The sequence below is a fragment of the Carlito syrichta genome, unplaced genomic scaffold (assembly GCF_000164805.1).
Source record: "Carlito syrichta isolate Samal-C Ts95f unplaced genomic scaffold, Tarsius_syrichta-2.0.1 Scaffold309476, whole genome shotgun sequence".
Taxonomy (NCBI): domain Eukaryota; kingdom Metazoa; phylum Chordata; class Mammalia; order Primates; family Tarsiidae; genus Carlito; species Carlito syrichta.
Window position 1 is genome coordinate 381,169 of NW_007253572.1, and position 17,072 is coordinate 398,240.

Consider the following 17,072-nt stretch of genomic DNA (forward strand, 5'->3'; position numbering starts at 1 on the left):
AGAACCCATTAGTTTAAAGATACATAGGAGCAGCCAAAGATGACAAACATGCATAAAATTCAAAACATGGTGGGAAAGGGAACAGGCACTGAAACACATAAATCAGTGTTTTGAATTCTTTTTCTCTGTGGGTATAATTGTACCTTAGTTTCTTATAATGATTTATTGAGGTAAATATTCTGTATGGTTTAACAGCTACAGCTTCAAAGTGTCAGGCACAAGCTCTCCTTTATTCATGAGGCAGCTGAGTATTGGGATGTGAATTCACTTCTGTATTCTGGGACTTGGCAAAGTTTGTTTTTAAGGTCCTTATAAAGAATTCATGTTGATGCAGTCTATTCAAATGTGAAAAACACTGTGCTGTAATGAGTGAAATAGAAAACCTTTACAGTAATTCTGGAGAAAAAAGTAAATAAATTGAAGTAAGCTACACAGAATTACTTTCAGCAAAGTAAAGAATGCCCCTGAGTTCATCTGAATCTACTTTTTCAGGTTTAGGGATGCCTACAAAACCCTTCATCAGATAGGCTACAAAACTGGGAAATAAATCTAATATCAATAAAAAAAGAAAATAATCAGAGCAAAACAGAATTAAGCCTGTTTGTAATCTCCGTGTAAGAACATCTTCTGAGTTGATTTTCAATTTGCACATGCTACTGCTCTGGGACCAAGGTATGCCCAACAGCAACCAGTAATAACAGTTGCACAGTCATTTATTAAAACTACCATATAGCAACTTTATAGTTTGGAAAGAATAAACAATTAATTTACCAGACATATTTCCTTTGAAAGTATCATGCCAATAGAAGTTATACATGGATACTTAAGGCACAAAGACCTAAGGAAACCTTGGAATTCATTGATCTTATGCTTGTTTATGACAAGCCTTTCAACAGAAAATTCAGATTTCTGCCAAGAAATACATGTGCCTTAGATGTATAAGCTCAGCATGGAATAGAAATTCAACCTGCCTAGACAGTGGTCCTCTGGTGCATCCATATTCCTACACATCTGCCAAAGTGGCCTTATGATTTCCCACAAGACAATTTGCCAGTTTAGGGGTATATATGCCAACTAAAAATAATTTTTTAATAAATTAAAGCACATAGTTTAAAAATATAACTACAATTTTTTGTAATAGAATCTCTCATTTTCAGTAATGTATATTATGCTTTCAACTTTTGTTCAATTAAGGGAGCATGTTACATTATTAGAGAGAGATGCTACTAATAAATGACTTTTGCCTTTTCACTATTTCTCTTTACAATTAAGAATTACCTGAAGATTCTGCCTGCTAAAAGCTACTCATTAAATGATAAATATTTTGTTACCCTCACAAATCTTAACAGCCATGCATGGAGTAAACGATCAGTAAATAAGGACTTAAGAGCAAATAGCAATTATTAGTTTAAAATGGCTCTGCTCTCAAAAAACAAATTTAAATCAAAAGAAAGTAACCAGGCATGGTGGCACGTGCCTATAGTTCCAGCTACTTAGGAGGCTGAGGAGAGAGGATTACTTGAGCCCAGGAGTTCAAGGCTGCAGTTAGCCATGAATGCACCATTGCACTCCAGTCTGGGTGACAGAGTGAGACCCCAATCCAAAAATTAAATGAAATCACTCTTGACAAGTTTTATCACTTTTCAGAAAACTTTTTTTTTTCCAGAAAAACAAATTTTTCACACACACACAAGAAAAAAAACTAAATAAATGCACTATAAGATGTGATGTCTTGACATTACTTTCAGGCAAAATACTAAATTTACTTAACACATTTGTAGTCAGAGAGTATCATCTGGAAAAAGCTGCATTATGTGCCGTGTTTAAATGACCCAAAATATGTGGCACTGTCAATATAGAATAAAAAGGTGGCATCTTATACAACTATAAAAGTAGTTTTCTGTATCATAACTTTAAGTTTATGCAAAGGCAAGATAATCATAAGCCCCTAAAATGTTAAAAAAAAAAAAATTGGTGGGGAAAAGGGTGCAGAAAGAATGCACCTTCTAGGTCAGGTGCAGTGGCTCACACCTGTAATTTCAACACTTTGGAAGGAAGGAGGGAGAATGGTTTGAGGCCAGGAGTTTGAGACCAGCCTGGACAACACAGCGAGACTCCATCTCTTTAAAATAAAATAAAAAATTAGTGGCACATGACGGCACTCACATGTAGTTCTAGCTACTTAAGAAGTTAAGGTGGGAAAATTGCCTGAGCCCAGGAGTTTGAGGCTGTAGTGAGCTATGATCAAACTACTGCACTGCACTCCAACCTGGGTGACAAAGTGAGACCCTGTCTCTTAAAAAAAAAAAGAATCCATCTTCCAAATAATGAATACCTCACATTCCTCCTCTATCAGCCATCCATTATCAATGTTTCTTTTCTTCCTTCAGCAAACACAATCAACTTCTATTACTTTATAGCTTGTGCATAATCTACATTTATTTACTTTCAAATGTTATTTATTACATATTTAGCCTTGTTTTCATTGTTCATCAAATGACATCTTTTTCTAGCTGTGAAAAGAGATTGAGTCTCTTGGGTTTGTATAGTATAAAATGCATTACATTTTTTTCTATCAAAATTAATAAAGATATTTTCTATTTTAAAGCTTTTCACTCTACAGCAGAATTTTCAGAAACAAATTAATATCTTTAAACACACACACATAAATAAAAAACACTAAAGAAAGGATACACCTCATTAAATAGGTGCACTCTATTTAAAGTTTCAAAAGGTGTCACAAAACTGGAAAAGAAAAGAATTACTATCAGCTGAACCATATTTATCAGGTACTGTTCAGGTAAACATATGTTAGTTCATTAATCCTTACAATAATCATGTGTAACAAGTATTGTCATTCCTTTTTGAGAACATAAAACTAAGACTCAGTGATGTGAAATGAAGTGTTCAAGGTCACACAGCTAGTAAGTAGCAGAGTCAGAACTCAAATCAAATGTTGCCAAATCTAGTGGTCATTTCTCTATGCTTATTTTCACTTCTCATCAAAATTCAACACAATCAACAACTCCCTTCTTCTTGAAACTCTGACTTCTCTTGGTCTCCAAATACTATATCCCCTGGTTTATTCCATCCTCACTGAGAGTGTCTACTTCTTAGCCTCCTCTGTTGAATCTACCTATTTTACCTGACATATAAGTTCTAGAGTTCCTCAGACTCAGGCCAGAGCCCTCTGAGACTTACCTCTTTTCTTGGATGACCTCATCCATTCCTATGGATTAAAATACCATCCCTATTTCGGTGACTCCCAGACATAAATATATCTCTAGCTCTGACTTACATGAGCTTCAGGTTTGACTATCAGGTTTTATCTGCTCTGTCTCTTGACATCTCCACCTCCATTTCTCAAAGGCATTATAAACTTCATGTATCCATAGAAGAAATTAAAAAAGGAATCATGACACCTCCCACCCCAATCTGTTCATCTTCCCAATCTAGGTAAACAGGAATCCTGTCCATCGGTTGTTCAAACCAAAAATCTAAGAGCCATTTTTTATTTCTTCCTTTTCTTTCATCCCCAGTATCCAATCCATCAGCAAGTCCTGTTGTTTCTACTTCTAAAATGTATTTTGAATTCCTCCATTTCTCTCCATTTCCACTACTTAAACCCAGGTGCCCATTATTTCTCACCTGGACGATGCAATAGCTTCCTCCTTGACCTCCTCTAATCCATTCTCCATACTGTAATAAGAGTAAACTTAAAACATCAAATCAGAATCATAAAAACCTTATAATGGCTTACTTAAGATAAAATCTTAATACGGCACTTAACGATAAAATCCAAACTCCGTATCATGATCTAAAATCTCTGCCTATCCTCCCAAACTCGTCTTATGCCTTTTCCCCCTCTTTTCACTATATTCTAATACGCACCGCTCTTCTTTCAGTACTCAGAATACACTGAGATCTTTCTGGCCTCAATGTCTTTTCACGTGCTGTTCCCTCTACCTAAAACACTTCCCTCATTAATTACCTAGTTAGCCATCCATCCGACCTCAAAGAGACAATCACAAACCATAATATCAGAGTTCCTTGTTTGTCTCCTTATGGTACTTATTATATTTTGTAATTGTTTTACATATTTATCTTTCTGTTGTCTACCAAAATAGAATATAAGAACCATAGGCCGGGCGTGGTAGCACACACCTGTAATCCCAGCACTTTGGGAGGCAAAGGCCAGAGGATTGCCTGATCTCATGGATTCAAGACTAACCTGGGCAACATGGAGAAACCTCATCTCTACAATAAATCAAAAAATTAGCCGGGTATGGTGGTGCACACCTGTGGTTCCAGCTGCTTGGAAGACTGAGGTAGAAGGATAGCCTGAGCCCAGCAGGTACAGGCTGCAGTGGCTGTGAGCATGCCACGGCACTCCAGCCTGGGTGACAGAGTGAGACTCTGACTCAAAACAAAACAAAAATAAATAAATAAGCACCATAAAGGCAGAGACTAATTAACTAAATTGCTTATATTATTAATTTTTACATTTTTCATGCCTGGCACAACATAGCTCTCAATAAATTGTTGCTGAATGAGTGAAAGCCAGGTGTGACTGATTCCAAACCAATGTTCTTTCCACCTTATCATGCTGCCACCTTAAAGGATCTTAGAAATCACCTAGTCCAAACCAGTAATTTTACAATGGAAAAACTTAGATCCAGAAAGGCAATTTATTTGCCTCAGGTCACACAGTAATAAGTAACGGCACCACAATGACCCCAGACTTTCTGACTTCTGATTCAGGCTTTTTTTTATGTAACACATTGCCTTTTGCTGACAGTCCCACTCAAAAATATGCCTAAGAAATTTTCTGCAAATGTGAGGTGGCGAAAAAACACCAGTAAAAAATTTAGCAACCATTTACAAATTCAGATAACATTGGGAAAGAAAAAAAATACAATTATAACAGTAGGACACAATGCATTTGGTTGCCACAATCTTTCACAGGGATTGGCAGTAGTGGGATACTGCCAGGGTGGGGGAGAGGGGACACATAAAATCAATAAGAGTACTTGATCTCAAACCAGGCAAAGTGGGGACCAAAGGGAGGCCCAAACTTTACCTGCATGATGTCCACTTGTATACCTAATCCTAAACTGTACCCCACATCCTTAAAATAAAATATTAAAAATAAATAAATAAACCAAAATCTTTCACATTATTGTTTTTAAAGGACAATTTGAAAACATAGACAATGGTTCTCTATTTTATGTTACATAAATCATTTACTTCACAAAATAAACATTTTATTTCATATGGATGATACGTTTAAAATACTCTTCTTTAGAGAAATCATACGTTGTTCCTAAAAACTTATTGTAAGTTTCCCTGATAGCCTGTAACTCTAAAATGCATACACATATAATATTTGTACAATATTTTTTTTTAGTTGGAGTCTCACTGTGTAGCCCAGGCTGGAGTTCAGTGGCATGATCACAGCTACTGCAGCCTCTATCTACCTGTTGAGCCCAGGTGACCCTTCTGCCTCATCCTTTCAAGGAGCTGGAACTATAGGCGCAGGACACCACGATAGGCTAATTTTTTTATTTATTGTAAAGATGGGGGGGTCTTGTCATGTTGCCCAGGCTGGTCCTGAACTTCTGGGATCCCAAAGTACTGGGATTACAAGACACGGGCCACTACACCTGGCCAAATTTGTACAATTTTAAAACTAAACAAGAAGCCAAGCAAAGTCTCTACAGTTGAGAATAACCACGGATAAAAAATAAAAGAAGGAACTATCAAACCCAGGAATCCTATACTGCCTGCTTCCAGAATCCAATCACTGGTCTGCAAAAGCATTTAGCTATGTATCAGTTTACTAAATCCATGAAGCAATACAGTCTACTTGTCATAACTGCCTATGGCCTTCTAGCTCCTTCCACTCCTCCAGAGTGCAAATCAGGTAGCTATCCATCTCGAGCTGCTGCTGTCACCTGGTGACCAATGAGGGAAGCTTTGATCCAACTTTTCTTTGCCAAAAACTTTTTTTCTTCCCTGTCTCACATTCGCCCCATCCCAACTTGTCCACATACACAATTCTATCTTCATATGAATATATTTTAATTTGCATAAGTTAGAAAAAAATCTCTATCATAATTTAGTCCTTAAAAACAGCTGTCTCTATCTACCTTCTTCCTCATCTTCTAAAGAATTCTTCATAGTTTTTCAAAAATATTAGAAACAATAAAATATAAATTATTTTACTTTTAGCATTGCAACAATATTTTACTGCAAATAATATGTACCTCAGTTATATTATAGTTTTTTGTTGTTCTTTTTTGGGGGTCAGAGTCTCACTCTGTTGCCCAGGCTGGAGTGCAGTGGCATGCTCACAGCCACCACAGCCCCGACCTGCTGAGCTCAGGTGATCCTTCTGCCTCAGCCTTCCAAGTAGTTGAAACTACAGGCATACACCACCATGCCGAGCTAATTATTTTATTTATTGTAGCGATGAGGTCTCACCAAGTTGCCCAGGCTGGTCTCAAACCCCTGAACTCGCAATCCTCTCGCCTCAGCCTCCCAAAGTGCTGGCATTACAGGCTTGAGCCACTGCTCCCAGCTATATTATAGTTTAATAGGTTTATGTAGACTATCCCGGTGAACAAGAAATTATGTACAGTATTGTTTTATGAAAATCTGCTTTTATGAAACTTTTGACTGATTTCCAACTTCCCTAAAATTACAATGCTAAACTTTCAAAGTTATTTTCATACAATCTGTCAGGCTCATTGGTTTTCTCTCAATAAAGTTTTCACAGTTATTATAAATACTTTGTTATTTACCTACCTGTTGTTCCAAATGTTATGTCTTTTAATTTTCATTGGGTCTTTTATGTCCACTAGATGTGTCTCTTTCTGTTGCTCATTAGAATATGCAAATTACTTCAGAATATACTGGACTTCTATAGATTTCAAGTCTCTGATTTTAAAGTTGTTATTTAGAATGTGGCAAAATAGTCCTGTTGGCAAAGTTTCAAAAAATGAATGTCAGTAGTTCAGAGCCCTTTCCTATTCACTTTAGAAACTCAAAATCCTATGTCAACCACAAACTAACCTAATATGAGAATGCATTACAGTAGAATACTGATAAAAGCATTCGTAAATCATGTATACTTTACAACATGGAGAACTCTCCCATTCTCCCACAGAAAGCCCAAACCTGTGCTGTCCACCTGTGGCTACTGGGTGCTGAGAATGGGACTAGCCCTAACTGAGATATGCTATATACACTGTATCTTTAAAGACTTAGTGCCAACAAAAGGATGTGAAATATCTTATTAGTAATTTTTATAATAATTACACATTGAAATGATACTATTTGTGATATATTGGACTATAGTAAATGCATTACTAACATTAATTTCAAAGTGAGGTCCAATGGGAAGCCCAAACTTCATCTGAACCATACCACTCATGTATCCAATCCTGACTTATATACCACATCTTTAAAATAAAAAAGAGAAAAAAAAACATTAATTTTACCTGCTTCATTTTACTTTGGGGGGTGTGGCTACTAGAAAATTTTTATTTACATATGTGGCTCACATTATATTTCTATATAGTCATAACAGAACTGTTAAAATTCTATGGTCTGACCAAGTGGAAGTATAAATTGGTATAAGTAGTTTGGAAAAACTTTTGGCATTATTTTCTACTCCTAAGCATATACCCAACAATAATGCATGCACATTTGCATTTAAAAAGCATACAAAAATGTTCATGACAGCATTATTCATAACAGTATTAATTTAAAAACTGGAAACAAGGCTGGGCGTGGTCACACACACCTGTAATCCCAGCACTCTGCGAGGCCAAGGCAGGAGGACTGCTTGAGCCGAGCAGTTTGAGATCAACCTAGGCAACATGGTGAGACCTAGTCTCTACAAAAAATTTTTTTAAATAAGCCAGGCATGATGGCACATGTCTGTAGCCTCAGTTTCTTGGGAGACTGAGACAGAAGAATCTCCTGAGCCCAGAAGGTCGAGGCTGTGGTGAGCCATGATCATGCCACTGCACTTCAGGTTGGGTCTCAGAGTGAGACCCTGACTCAAACAAATAAACAAACAAACAAAAACTGAAAACAACGCATATACCCATCAACAAGTGAATTCATGCAATGGAATACTATACAGAAATAAAATGAACACTGCTACTACTATGTAATAACAGTAATGATTCTTACAAATATTGTATACAAGAAGTTAGATATAAAAGAATATGTATTGTATGATTCTATTTAAACATACCTCAAAAACAGAAAAAGGTAGTTTATGATCTAAGAAGTTAGGATATACCTTTGAGTAAGTGGAGGTAGTAATTGGGAGGGAGGGAAGCTTTCAAGGTCACTGAAAATGTTTTATTTTTGACCTGGGCAGTGGTTAGTTACATAGATATGTTCACCTTGTGATAAATGAACTATTTACACTTAGGATTTGTGTACTTTTTTGTATGCCTATTATGTTTTAGTAAAAATATTAATTCAAAAAGTAAAAATCTGTGGCAATACTAAAATTTTGTTTATATTACTAACAAGACATCATTTAGAATTTGGAGCCTTTTTTGCTAAATTGAGATTTTTTTTTTCTTTAAAGGTGATTTTATCCTTAACATTACTTTCCCATTTATTAAACTCAAAGAATTAAAGAGCTTTATAGATGGGAAAGACTTAGAATAAACTAGTCTGTCTCTTTGGGAAGTTAGGTTACTTGCCCAAGATCAAATCAATATCAGTAGTGAGACTAAAATTTAGAACTTTCATTTTACATTTCAAGACTTTTGAAGTTTTCAATTTCAGTTGAGTTATATACCATTAGGGAGACTTGGATTTCCTCCAAAATCTTGATGATTTAAAGCATTAAAAGAAAAAAAAAGCTGTAAGTCACCAAATGTCAGTTATTCATTCTTCCATCTCAGTTATAATAAAATAATGAAATTATAAAACAAGAAAGGAAAGTCATACTTGACCTTTTGGTGAGGAATTTTACAAGAATTGGTAATCCATGTCCTTTGAATATTTTTTTAAACTCACAAAGACAGAAATAGAACATTTGTGTTCCATCAAATACAGTATTAAAAACAAAATAATCTCAATACACATTATCCTCTTTTACTTCTTGCAGCTTGTTTGTGAACAAGCTTAGGAGCAAAAGGATCCCAAGACTGATTCCTGTTGGAAATGCACCTACATTTGAGCTACTAGCAATTCGCAAGAACTCAAGGATATTTTGTTTCCTTCAGACTTTAAAATATGGCGACTCTTCCTCTTTTTCTTTCTTTTTTTCTCAAAGTTTTTTGTCTGGTTCAGAAATTTAAAATAAGCTATAGCAACATCCTTTACATCTATCTGGTCTTTTCCTGTTTAATTTTTTTTCCCCCAACTATTTTGTTTTGTGAGAGGGGGAGGAAGGAGAGTTCTAAGAAAAGCTTTTATAACAGGTTCAAAAGTATAAAAGCCACTTCAAGCTCCAGACATTTGTAGCCTTTATTTCTTTAGTCCTTGAAAGGGCTTTTTAAATGTTAACAGCTAGGACAGGACTGCTCTGCTGCACTGATGTTCCAGGCTTCATTTCCTTTGTAGTCTTGAGTTCTTCCCACCCTCAACACCCCAATATCCTCCATGCCTGCTTCTTTTTTAAAACAAAACAACAATTTAAAGAAATATATTTCATTCATCATGACACGTGTACAAGCAGACTTCTAAGTTCCCATACAGAGTGGCTACTTCCTATAATTCAGAGAATTAAAATATTTGACCTGGATTTCTTCTATAGGTGGTGATTTAATGTGCCCATTTAAGATGCCTTTATTTCTAAAATAATGACATGTCACGCACAAAGTTATTGCAGTTAAAATAGCTAATAAGAAGCTTTGTTGGCTACTTTTCCTTAGAAATGCTGAAACACAATCTTCAAAAAATAACAGTCAAAATTCATTTATGTACTCAAATTTGTAACAAGTAGGCTTAAAACCTTTGGCACTTAACATTTTGACTAATGTTCTTTTTATGTTTACATGAGAAACATGATTTTACAATTTGGGATATTATACATTAAAATTACTATTTACATAATACAAGTATAAGTAGTTAAATATAATTCTATATATGTGGATTTTTTAAAAGTATGTAAATAATGTACTGAAAAGTAATAAAACAGTATTTGTTTTTTAAACAAAGCAAAAACTGACTTTACTAATTAGTAAAGTGAACAGTTTGATTAGGAATAAATTTCAAATTCCTTGAAGGCAAAAAACATGGTGTCTCTTTCTTATGTATCCCCCAGAAATGTTTAGTAAAGTTTTCTATACCTTAATAAAATCAAGGTGGGGGCAATCCCTTCGGGTCCCCTCCCACTGTAGGAGCTTTACTGCCCTCTCAATAAATCTTGCCTTAAAAAAAAAAAAAAAAAATCAAGGTGTGTCAGAAAATATTTGAGGTAGTACAAAATTTAGAAACTTCAGACCAGTTTAAATCATAGAACATTAGTAAATGATAAAAGCATAATGAAATACTGATACATTAAATAGGAAAAACTAATTTAAAAAGTCTTAATATAAGTAATGTATATGTATGCCACATAAAAACACAACCACAAACACAAAAGTCTGTCAAACAAAATATGACTAACTCTAAGTTTTCCTATTAGTAACTTTTCTAAAGTTGAGAACATTTTAAGGGAGAAAATCTTAAAACTGGGAAAATTTCATCTACTCAATTTTTCCCCATCAACTAAGAAATGATTGTCATTATTTGAATTTTGTAACAACTAAGTTCAAATCATAGAAGCATAGTTTGATGAAGAAACTTGAGGCCCAAAGAATGTCAATGACTCTCTGAGGTCTCAAAGCTACTTAGATAGACAACAACACTATTTAGTATAAAAATTATAATTCGCATCAGTACTATATTACATAAAACTAGATTTTTGCTGGGGAACGGTGGCTCACACCTATCAACCCCACACTTTGGGAGGCAGAGGTGAGAGGATTGCCTGAGCCCAGGGGTTCAAGGCCAGCCTGGACAACTAGGAGAGACCTCGTCTCTACAATAAATCAAGAAAAATTAGCTGGGCATGGTGGCGCACATCTGTAGTACCAACTACTTGGAAGGCTGAGGTGGAAGGATCACCTGAGCCCAGCAGGTCAAGGCTGCAGTAACTGCGAGTGTGCCACCTGGGCGACAAATTGAGACTCTGACTCAAAAAAAAAAACTAAATCTTAAATATAAAAGTATTTTAAGAATTAATTACTGGGCACAGAAATTAATTAATTGGCACAAGCACATGGAGGGAATACTTTGTATTTTAGACTACAGTCTTGCAAGAAAATAATTCTCCTTTCATGAAGGTAAGCATCCTAAATTTGCAGGAAATGAATTATTTTTAAGTTTTCACTCACATACACCATGAGTAATTCTGTAGCAGCATAACACAGTGATTAAGAAGATAAGCACTTGGAGCAAGACAAGGCCATCAGCTCCACTGGTTTTAGGAATGTGATCTTGGGCAAGTTACATAACCTCTATATGCCTGTTTCCTCATTTGTAAAATGAGATAATAATAGAACCAAACATATGTAAAGCACTTAAGGAATAAACTGGGCATAAAGTAAGCATTACCAACCAACATGTTTGTCAAGTCAGTCGTTCTGAAAATGTGGTCCTCAGACCAGCAGCAGTAGTGTCTAGGAACTTGTTAGAAATGTAAATTTTGGGACGCATCACAAACCTACCAAATCAGAAACTCTGGTGTAGAGACCAGAAATCTAAGCTTTAACAAAAAGTCTTTCTGGTGATTCTAATGTACACTAAAGTTGGAGAACTATCAGTACAGATTAATAAGATTGTATCTTTCTTCTCTCTCTCTCTCTCTCTCTCTCTCTCTCTCTCTCTCTCGCTCTGTGTGTGTGTATTCATTAATATAGTTGGTGTTTTGCATACCTCCTCTTTTGTCACAAAACTACGCAGATTTAGTTCAAAACTGAAGGCAACATCACACCCACTGGGATGGTTATAATTAAAAAGAGATCATTACAAGTGTGGAAGATATGGAGAAATTGGGCTCTTGATACACTGTTGGTAAGAATGTAAAATGGTGCAGCCACTTTGGAAAACAGTGTGACAGTTCCTAAAAAAGTTAAATATAAAATAACTACACGACCCAGCAATTTCACTTCTAGACTTAAACCCACAAGAATTAAAAATAAATTCACAAAAAAACTACACAAATGTTCATTGCCTCCTTATTCTCAATAGCCAAGAAATGGAAACAACCCAAATGCCCTTCAAGTGGTGAATGGACAAACAAAATGTGGGATAACCATACAAATGAAATCTTATTCAGCCATAAAAAAGAATGAAACATTGATACATGTGACAGTATGGATGAACCTTGAAAACATGCTAAGCGAAAGAAACCAGTCACAAAAGACCACATATTATATGATTCAATTTCTATGAAATGACCAGACTATGCAAATCTATAAAGACAAGAAGTAGAGTAGTGGTTGCCTAGGGTTGAGGGGGGGGTGGGAGGAAAATAAGGAGTGATGGCTAATAGGTACCAGGTTTCTTTCAGGGTTGATGAAAATGTTTTTTAAAAATCGACGGTGGTGATGGTTGTACAACTCTGTGACTATATTATAAAACATTTAATTGAATACTATAAATAAGTGAGTTATATAATATGGGAATTATATCTCAATAAAGTTATTATTTTAAAAGTCTGAAGGCATATGCCAACATATTATTGATGGGAAATATATGTAATATAAAAAGTATGCAATAACAATAATCTGTATCTAAAACACAAAATTATATTATCCTGGAAGTGAGGAAAGGAAAAATATGGCAGAAGCAAAGGTTCTAAATTCTTCACAAAAATAAGGAGTGATGAGACACTAAGATATTGTTTTACTCTTGATTAAGCAAAAGCTAAAATATAACCATTAAAAACAAAGTACTAAAACCAAAATGTAATATCCTCCAAATCATTTGAATAAAGACATTAGAAGGAATTCAACTTAATTGTTAACTGTGGTTACCTCAGAACTGTGACATTATGAGTGATTTCTATTTCTTCTTTATACTTTTATTTTCCACTTTTTTTTCCAATGGATTATTTTATTTTTATGTGAATCTGATTATCTTTGCAACTCTTTTTTTTTTTTTTTGAGTCCGGTCTCACTTTATCACCCAGGCTGGAGTGCAGTGGCACACTCATGGCCACCACAGCCTCATCCTGGCAAGACTCAGGCAATCCTTCTACCTCAGCCTTCCAAGTAGCTGGAACTATAGGTGCATACCACCACACCTGGATAATTTTTTTGATTTATTGTAGAGATGAGGTCTTGCCAAGTTGCCCAGGCTGGTCTTGAACCCCTGGGCAATCTCTTGCCTCTGCCTCCCAAAGTGCTGGGATTACAAGGATGAGCCATGCCCAGTCAACTCTGACCTTTTAAATCCAAGTTTATTTACTTGTGTATTCATTTACAGTTAAAATTTTAATAGACTGATATATTCAGATAATTCAAAACATTCAAAAAGTAAGTCCCCTACATATGAACAAACTCCATTCTAAGAGCATGTTCGCAAATCCAATTTGTTCATAAGTCCAACAAAGTTAGTCTAGGTACCCAACTAACACAATTGGCTATATACGGTAGTAGTTTTATAATACTTTTCACACAAATAAAACATTAAAAACAAACACAAAAAATAAAGAAAACATTTTTAATCATATAGTACAGTACCTCAAAAAGTATAGCAGTACAGTACCACAGCTGGCATACAGGGGCTGACATCAAGTGAACCGGCAAGGAGAGTTACTGGCTGGAGGAGGGAGAGAAGGTGGGAGATAGTACAGCTGAAGTAGTGTCAGCAATAAGAGACAGAGGTCAAGCTGCAATTTCATTTATGCCTGACGTTGATGGTACAGGTTCTGGTTCCTTGCTGGATTCAAATCTATCTGCCCTCTTAAAAAAATGATTCAGTGATGTCTGGATAGAAGCTCTTTTTTTTTTTCTCACCATAAATGACACGGTAGCACTGGATTGCATTCTGAACAGCTGCTGTAACCTTCGTGTACTATTCTATGTTCAGGTCCTGTGCCTCAAATACTAACAGTACCTCCTCAAACAAAGACAATCCCCTTGCCATTTCCTGCGTCTTGAATCTTTTCGGTTCCTTGGTTACTTCTTCCTCTTGTCTCTCATGTCTTCATTAGCAAGCCCCTCGTGTTGCACAGTGGGGATTTCAATGAAGTCATCCTCTTGCACATGGGTCCCCAATCCCTGGGGAACATAGGAACTGGGCTACACAGCAGGAGGTGAGTGGTGGGCAAGTGAGCGAAGCATCATCTGTATTTACAGCCACTCCCCATCACTTGCATTAACACCTGAGCTTCACCTCCTGTCAGATCAGCAGGAGCATTAGATTCTCACAGGAGTGTAAACCCTATTGTGAACTGCGCATGCAAGGGATCTAGGTTGCGTGCTCCTTATGAGAATTGAATGCCTAAAGACCTGAGGTGGAGCTGAGGAGGTGATGCTAACACTGTCTCCCATCACCCCCAGATGGTATCATCTAGTTGCAGGAAAACAAGCTCAGGGCTCCCACTGATTCTGCATTAAGTGAGTTGTATAATTATTTCATTATATATTACAATGTAATCATAATAGAAATAAAGTACACAATAAATGTAATGCACTTGAATCATCCTGAAACCATCCTCCCCTCCCACCACCCCCCTACACCCAGTCCATGGAAAAACTGGCTTCCACGAAACTGGTTCCTGATGCAAAAAAGGTTGGTGACAGCTGTTCTTGCAGATCTAGCTCCAGCTTCTTGCTGAGGGTTACTAAGTTCTGAAAACCTCTTTGGACTCCTCATGCAACTTCTCAAATCCACGAAAATTGTGAACAAACTATGGGCAAAGTTTTTCCAAACCCCATTCATGGTGACAGCCATAACCTCACACCAAGAAAATCAATGTTTCTTATGGCCTTGTAGATGTTACAGTCCTTCCAAAATTGTTGCAAGGTTGCTCCTGATTCAACATTTGCCTTTGATGTCTGACAAAAAAAAATGTGACATAAATAATATTTCTTGAAAGTTGCTATAACTCCCTGGTCCATAGGTTGGATGAGCAACACAGTATTTGGTGGCAGATGCACTACTTTGGTTTTTTGTTGTTTTTTTTCCCCCCAAATATATCTGTTTTATTTTTATTTATTTATTTTTTTAATTTGAGTTGGAGTCTCTGATGCCCAGGCTGGAGTGCAGTGGCATGCTCACCGCAACCCCAGCGTTTACATGCTGGGCTCAGGTGATCCTTCTGCCTCAGCCTTCCAAAGTAGCTGGAACTACAGATGCATGCTACCACACCTGACTAATTTTTTTATTTATTGTAGTGATGAGGTCTCACCAAGTTGCCCAGGCTGTTCTCAAATCTGTGGGCTCAGGCAATCTCCTCACCTCGACCTCCCAAAATGCTGGAATTACAGGCTTGAGCCACCATAGCTGGCCAGATGCAATAATCAAGCAGCAAAAGAATGTTGAATGTGATGCCCCTCTCCAAGCAATATTTCTGTAACTGTGGGAAAACATGGTGAAAAAACCATTCCTAGAAAATGACCTGTGTAACCCAGGATTTGAGGTCACTCTTCCATACAACAGGAAGAAAGTCCTTGGGTATGTTTTTAAAGGCTCTTGGGTTCTCTGAATGATAAACTAAGAGAGGCTTCAGCTTCATATCACCAGAAGCATTGCCACCAAACAGCAGTTAGCACGGTGGCTCAACCTGTAATCCTAGCACTTTTGGAGGCCAAGGCAAGAGGACTGCCTGGGTCCGAGGGCTTGAGATCAGACTGGGCAACTTGGTGAGACCTCATCTCTACAAAAATCACAAAAACTAGCCAGGCATGGTGGTGTGCATCTGTTCCAGCTACTTGGAAGGCTGAGGCGGAAGGATCGTCACTGCACCCCTCCAGCCTTGGTGACAAGAGTGAGACTCCAACTCAAAACAACAACAACAAAAATCCTGCTCTGGTAAATACACACCTTCATCAATAATTTCTCGATGAGTTTCAGGAAATTTCCAGGCAGCTACTGTATCTGCACTCAGTGCCTTGCTACTTACTTTTAAGTTGTGAAGGTTGGCTCTACCCTTGAACTGATTAAACCAGCCACAGCTGGCATTAAAAGATGCGCCCTCTGACTCTTCATTGTGTTTCCTCTTCAAGTCTCCATAAAGACCTTTAGCTTTCTCTTGAATCAGCATTAAGCTGAGTGTGACTTAATGCTGATGCTGATCCTGCATCCATACACTGAAAAGTTTCTCCATCTCCCCCATCACTTTTCCACACTTCTTTAATATTATTGTCAACATCATCAGCACAGCAAACTTCACATGTTCCATGTTCTCATCCTTGTTCTTTAGAATCATGGCAATAGTTGAACAGTTCATGTTATAATAATGAGTGACGTCTACCATCTTTTCACCTTGCTCTACTCTCTCAATTATTTTGACTGTTTCCATCAGTATTGTTTGATGCTTCTTAGCAGTATCAGTTGTATCACTGCTGTTTTACGCTTGCTTCCAGACATCCTAGGCTTGAAATAAAGATACTGTACTAATGTATTCTATACAGTAAAGTACACAAAAGCACAACCAACTGTAGAGGATGCAAGCACTTGACAATGTATACTAGACACATGAACTAACTTACATGATTGGGCATGTGAATGCATGTTTGCATCTTTGAAAGTTCACAACTTGAAGGTTCATATGTAAGGGATTCACAGTAGTGAAAAAACTCCCTGCTACCAGTGTACCTCAGCCTCCCACCCACCACCACCCCAACTATGGAGTTTACAAATGTTATCAATTTCTTGGATATCTTTGTGGAACTATTTTATGCATATATACAGATTATTTTCCATATTTTTAATATAGATTAATGTAATACATGAACTTCACTTAATTTGCTACATTCACTTTGGTTTTTTTTTTTTTGAGTTGGAGTCTCACTCTGTTGCCCAGACTAGAGTGCAGTGGC

The 17,072-nt window shown here is 36.7% G+C and overlaps 1 long non-coding RNA gene across 1 annotated transcript in view; it reads right to left on the reverse strand.

Moving 5' to 3' along the window:
- Positions 1–17,072, reverse strand: part of LOC110596482 — a 385,377-nt gene that overhangs the window by 362,079 nt on the left and 6,226 nt on the right. Inside the window, exon 3 of the long non-coding RNA XR_002482494.1 lies at positions 6,904–6,979. This is a non-coding gene — a long non-coding RNA (uncharacterized LOC110596482). The remainder of the gene's footprint in view (positions 1–6,903; positions 6,980–17,072) is intronic.